Here is a 6,000-nt window from a genome sequence, read left to right as displayed (position 1 = left end):
TGAATATACTTAACACTACAGAACTATACACTTAAGATGGTTAAGATGGTAAATTTTGTTATTTGCTTTTTTTAAACCTCAATTAAAGGTGAAAATTAGAAACCCAGCCACTTATCAAATAAACAGTAAAGAAAAAAACTTTTGTACATATATTAATATCAGACAGAATAAGGTTACAAAGTAGACTTGAAGACAAAAAGAATTACTAGTGCTAGAGAGTGTCTTTTTAAATAATGATTAAAAGTGAAGAAATTCATCAGAAAAGTGTAACTTAAAGTTTGATGTATTTAATGCAGAATATTCAAATATGTGAAGCAAAAAGTTAATAGAACAAATCTAGTCATAGTGACTTAATTTACCTCCTAAGTAAATAAGGAATGTTCAAGTAATTTAAAAAGAATAATTTGATAAACAACTCTGTACCTAGCAACTGCAGAGTATAGCAAATTTTAAAGCATAATACATAAAACATAATAATGCATAAAACACATTAAAATCAAAATAATTTAGTATTTAATAATAGAAATAAAACACTTTTTTTTTTGTAACAAAGCTATATTTTATAAATAACTCACCAAGGAAGAAATCATAGTGAAAATTAGAAAATCTAAGTCGAATGTTAGCAAAATTTTAACGATGCACCTAGAGAGATAAGACTCTCTCTTCAGTTCAGTTCAGTTGCTCAGTCGTGTCCGACTCTCTGCGACCCCATGAATCGCAGCACTCCAGGCCTCCCTGTCCATCACCAATTCCCGGAGTTCACTCAAACCCACGTCCATCGAGTCAGTGATGTCATCCAGCCATCTCATCCTCTGTCGTCCCCTTCTCCTCCTGCTCCCAATCCCTCCCAGCATCAGAGTCTTTTCCATTGAGTCAACTCTTCACATGAGGTGGCCAAAGTACTGGAGTTTCAGCTTTAGCATCATTCCCTCCAAAGAAATCCCAGGGCTGATCTTCAGAATGAACTGGTTGGATCCCCTTGCAGTCCAAGGGACTCTCAAGAGTCTTCTCCAACACCACAGTTCAAAAGCATCAACTCTCTCTTAGGTAAATGCAAATACTAGGTAAAATGCTTGAAATCAATAAACCAATCACTGTTATTATCTTTTCTGTATAAAAATTTCCCCCCAAGTCTCAAAGCCTTAAAAATTTCTCACACTGCTTGATAGTGGCTGCTGCAAGTGAGTGTGTGTGTGTGGTTTGTTTGATTGGTATTCATTCTGAAAGAGGAGCCCTTATACAGCATTTGCTCATTCATTTATACAGCAGATGGGGTGAACAGGAGGATGAGCTAAAGTGTACTATTGTGTTCAAAATTGCTGCTTTTGTGGGGTTTATGTATATTTACTTACATTCCACCAGCTAAGGCAAATCACATGGCTAAGTGTATGGGCTGGAGTTGTATATGCTCAAGTGAGATGGAAGACAATTACATGATCTTTTAATCTAGGAAATTTGGGCTGTGAACAATAATATTAATAGAATCTACTATAGCTTTTATAAAGCTAGAGGTAGAAATTTCTCATTAAGTTACAAAAGTTAGCAAAATAAACTTCCATAAGTTCAGTTCAGTTTAGTCACTCAGTCGTGTCCAACTCTGCGACCCATGGACTGTAGCACACCAGGCCTCCCTGTCCATCACGGACTCCTGGAGTTTATTCAAACATGTCCATTGAGTCAGTGATGTCATCCAACCATCTCATCCTCTGTCGTCCCCTTCTTCTCCCACCTCAATCTTTCCCAGCATCAGGGTCTTTTCAAATGAGTCAGCTCTTCAAATCAGGTGGCCAAAGTATTGGATTTTCAGCTTCAACATCAGTCCTTCCAATGAACACTCGGGACTGATCTCCTTTAGGAAGGACCAGTTGGATCTCCTTGCAGTCCAAGGGACTCTCAAGAGTCTTCTCCAACACCACAGTTCAAAAGCATCAGTACTTTGGCGCTTAGCTTTCTTTATAGTCCAACTCTCAAATCCATACGTGACTACTGGAAAAACCATAGCTTTGACTAGACAGAACTTTGTTGGCAAGGTAATGTCTCTGCTTTTGAATATGCTGTCTAGGCTGGTCATAACTTTCCTGCCAAGGAGTAAGCATCTTTTAATTTCATGGCTGCAGTCACCATCAGCAGTGATTTTAGAGCCCCCCAAAATAAAGTCTGCCACTATTTCCACTGTTTCTCCATCTATTTGCATGAAGTGATGGGACCGGATGACATAATCTTCGTTTTCTGAATGTTGAGCTTTAAGCCAACTTTTTCATTCTCCTCTTTCACTTTCATCAAGAGGCTCCTTAGTTCTTCTTCACTTTCTGCCATAACAGTGGTGTTATCTACATATCTGAGGTTATTGATATTTCTCCTGGCAATCTTGATTCCAGCTTGTGCTTCCTCCAGCCCAGCATTTCTCATGATATACTCTGCATATAAGTTAAATAAGCAGGGTGACAATATACAGCCTTGACATACTCTTTTTCCTATTTGGAACCTATTTGGAGAAGGCAATGGCAACCCACTCCAGTATTCTTGCCTGGCAAATCCCATGGATGGAGGAGCATGGTAGGCTGCAGTCCATGGGGTCGCTAAGAGTTGGATACGACTGAGCGACTTCACTTTCATTTTCACTTTCATGCATTGGAGAAGGAAATGGCAACCCACTCCAGTGTTCTTGCCTGGAGAATCCCAGGGATGGGAGAGCCTGGTGGGCTGCCGTCTATGGGGTCGCACAGAGTTGGACACGACTGAAGCAACTTAGCAGCAGTAGCAGCAAGCAGGGTGACAATATACAGCCTTGACGTACTCTTTTTCCTATTTGGAACCAGTCTGTTGTTCCATGTCCAGTTCTAACTGTTGCTTCCTGACCTGCATACAGATTTCTCAAGAGGTAGGTCAGGTGGTCTGGTATTTCTATCTCTTTCAGAATTTTCCACAGTTTATTGTGATCCACACAAAGGCTTTGGCATAGTCAATAAAGCAGAAATAGATGTTTTTCTGGAACTCTCTTGCTTTTCCAATGATGCAGTGGATGTTGGCAATTTGACCTCTGGTTCCTCTGCCTTTTCTAAAACCAGCTTGAACATCTGGAAGTTCACGTATTGTGGAAGCCTGGCTTGGAGAATTTTGAGCATTACTTTACTAGGGTGAAACTTCCATAAAAGTATATGGAAAGAAATAATTAGATCTAAAAGAGGTTTTAATCATAAAATTATTTCAGAAAACTAAGATTACACTTAGGAAGACAATATAGAGGAAAATGTACATTTTTAGCTGCAGTGAAAGTGGGGGTGTACTTACTGATTATGGGTAAATTTTTATTTTTAAAAGTACTTCAGACCTATAACTTGAACATTTAAATTCAAGGGAAATTTTCTAGAAAATATGTAAATTAACAAAACTGACTAGAAAAGAATATAAGTTGCTAAAGACCATTTTAAATAATCTTCAAACTCTGATTTAACTTAGGTTTATTAGCAAGTTCTTCTAAAATTGAAATAATTTCAGCCATACATAGTTTCCAGTGACTAATAGTAAATATTCAAATATTTGTTGAATAGCTGAGGTGAAAAGAAGAAATATTTGATTCATTTTATGAAAAGAACATAACCTTGATACTAACACCTGAAGAGAATATGAATGAGAAATTCATGAAAATACAAATGATGGTCTTTTAAGATTTTATTTTATGATAATATAAAACAACTGTGAAAGAATCTATATATTTTCTATGGCAGCCATGACACATTGCTATGAATTTGGCAGCTATAAAACAACATGAGTGTATCATTTAATTTTATAAATCAGAAGTCTGAGCTCAGCCAGTTTCTCTACTCTGAGCCTACAAGAAAAATCCTGGGCTCTTATCTGTACTTTTATGTGAGAAATTACTTCCAAGTTCATTCAGATCTTTTGCAGAATTCAGTTCCTTGTGACTCCATGTAGAGTTGTTCAGTTCAGTTCAGTCGCTCAGTCGTGTCCGACTCTTCGCGACCCCATGAATCGCAGCATGCCAGGCCTCCCTGTTCATCACCATCTCCCGGAGTTCACTCAGACTCACGTCCATCGAGTCAGTGATGCCATCCAGCCATCTCATCCTCGGTAGTCCCCTTCTCCTCCTGCTCCCAAACCCTCCCAGCATCACAGTCTTTTCCAGTGAGTCAACTCTTCACATGAGGTGGCCAAAGTACTGGAGTTTCAGCTTTAGCATCATTCCTTCCAAAGAAATCCCAGGGTTGATCTCCTTCAGAATGGACTGGTTGGATCTCCTTGCAGTCCAAGGGACTCTCAAGAGTCTTCTCCAACACCACAGTTCAAAAGCATCAATTCTTCAGCACTCAGCCTTCTTTACAGTCCAACTCTCACATCCATACATGACTGCTGGAAAAACCATAGCTTTGACTAGGTGGACTTTGTTGGCAAAGTAATGTCTCTGCTTTTTAACATGCTGTGTAGGTTGGTCATAACTTTTCTTCCAAGGAGCAAGCATCTTTTAATTTCATGGCTACAGTCACCATCTGCAGTGATTTTGGAGTCCCCCAAAATAAAGTCTCTCACTGCTTCCATTGTTTCCCCATCTATTTGCCAAGAAGTGATGGGACTAGATGCCATGAACTCAGTTTTCTGAGTGTTGAGTTTTAAACCAACTTTTTCACTCTCCTCTTTGACTTTCATCAAGAGGCTCTTTAGTTCATCTTCACTTTCTGCCATAACAGTGGTGTCATCTGCATATCTGAGGTTATTGATATTTCTCCTGGCAATCTTGATTCCAGCTTGTGCTTCATCCTGTCCAGCATTTCTCATGATGTATTCTGCATATAAGTTAAATAAGCAGAGTGAAAATATACAGCCTTGGTACAGTATGGTAGCTTTGTTTCAAGTTAACTCTTTGTCAGGAATTCATTCATTAACATATGTTTGAGTGCCTGCTGTGTGTTGGGGGCTAGAAATGTGGTATTTCAGGATGGTGACATTGGTGAAAGTATAGATGGAGATAATTAATCCCGAAAATTTAGATAATAGATAACTGCCATGATTGACTGTTGAATTTAGTTATGAGTTGCTTCATAAATAGGAAATAAGAAACTTGCTGAGTTATCGCAGTGGAACAGTTAAGGGAAAAGCCTGAATGAAGAAATGACAAGTGGAAGAATGTAGTACATTCAGATATATGTAAGTATTGAATATTAGCAATATAATATGAATATTGAAGCTTGGTAATATATTGGAGAAATGGCAGTTCCTAAAAGTTGCTGAGTCCAAGCTTGCTCAGCTCTCCCCACAACAGGCCAATAAATCCCCGAGACATGCTGAGGCAAGGAATACTATTTAGAAAGTAAGCTGACAGAGAAAATGACAGACTAATGTCTCAAAGTAAGCATCTTGTTTACTGGATCTGGATGCCAGGTTCTTTTATAGAGTCAGAAAGAGAAGCAATGAGGAACTAAAGTCAAAAGGCAGAATAGGGAGGGAGAGGTGGTGAGGAAGTAGAGTCTTCAGTCTTGCAAAACATCTCCTGGAAGGGTCAGCCTTTGGAAGGGATGTGTTAATCTCTTCTTTTTGTTGTAGCTGTTCACAGGTGGGCAGGGGAGACTATCTTTTCATGAGCTGAACAAAGGCTCTTTAGTTTAACAGCCAGGCAGTGGGACAGGGTCCTCTGAGGCAGGCCATTTTATGTATGATTGTAGTAACAAAAGAAACAAAAAGCAAGTCAAAGAAGCAGAATTGGTTTTTCCCTGCAACAAAGGGAGATAAGGAGTCAAAGTTGTGTGTATTTGTGTATTAATATATTTTTAAAGATTGGAAAGCATTGGAACATTTTATATGGTTATCGGAATGGTCCAGTGGAATGGGAGAGTTGAGGATATATAAGGAAATAGAAAATGGAGTTAAATTCTTGAGGTTGTGAAACTGAATAAGATTCAGAGCATATGGATCAGAATTCATCAGCCTTGGCCCTGTTGACATTTGGAACAAGATAATTCTTTCATGGAAGCTGTCTTGTGCAAC

The sequence above is a fragment of the Capricornis sumatraensis genome, chromosome 17, assembly GCF_032405125.1.
Source record: "Capricornis sumatraensis isolate serow.1 chromosome 17, serow.2, whole genome shotgun sequence".
NCBI classification, from domain to species: Eukaryota; Metazoa; Chordata; class Mammalia; order Artiodactyla; family Bovidae; genus Capricornis; species Capricornis sumatraensis.
Note: the sequence above shows the minus strand (reverse complement) of the source record.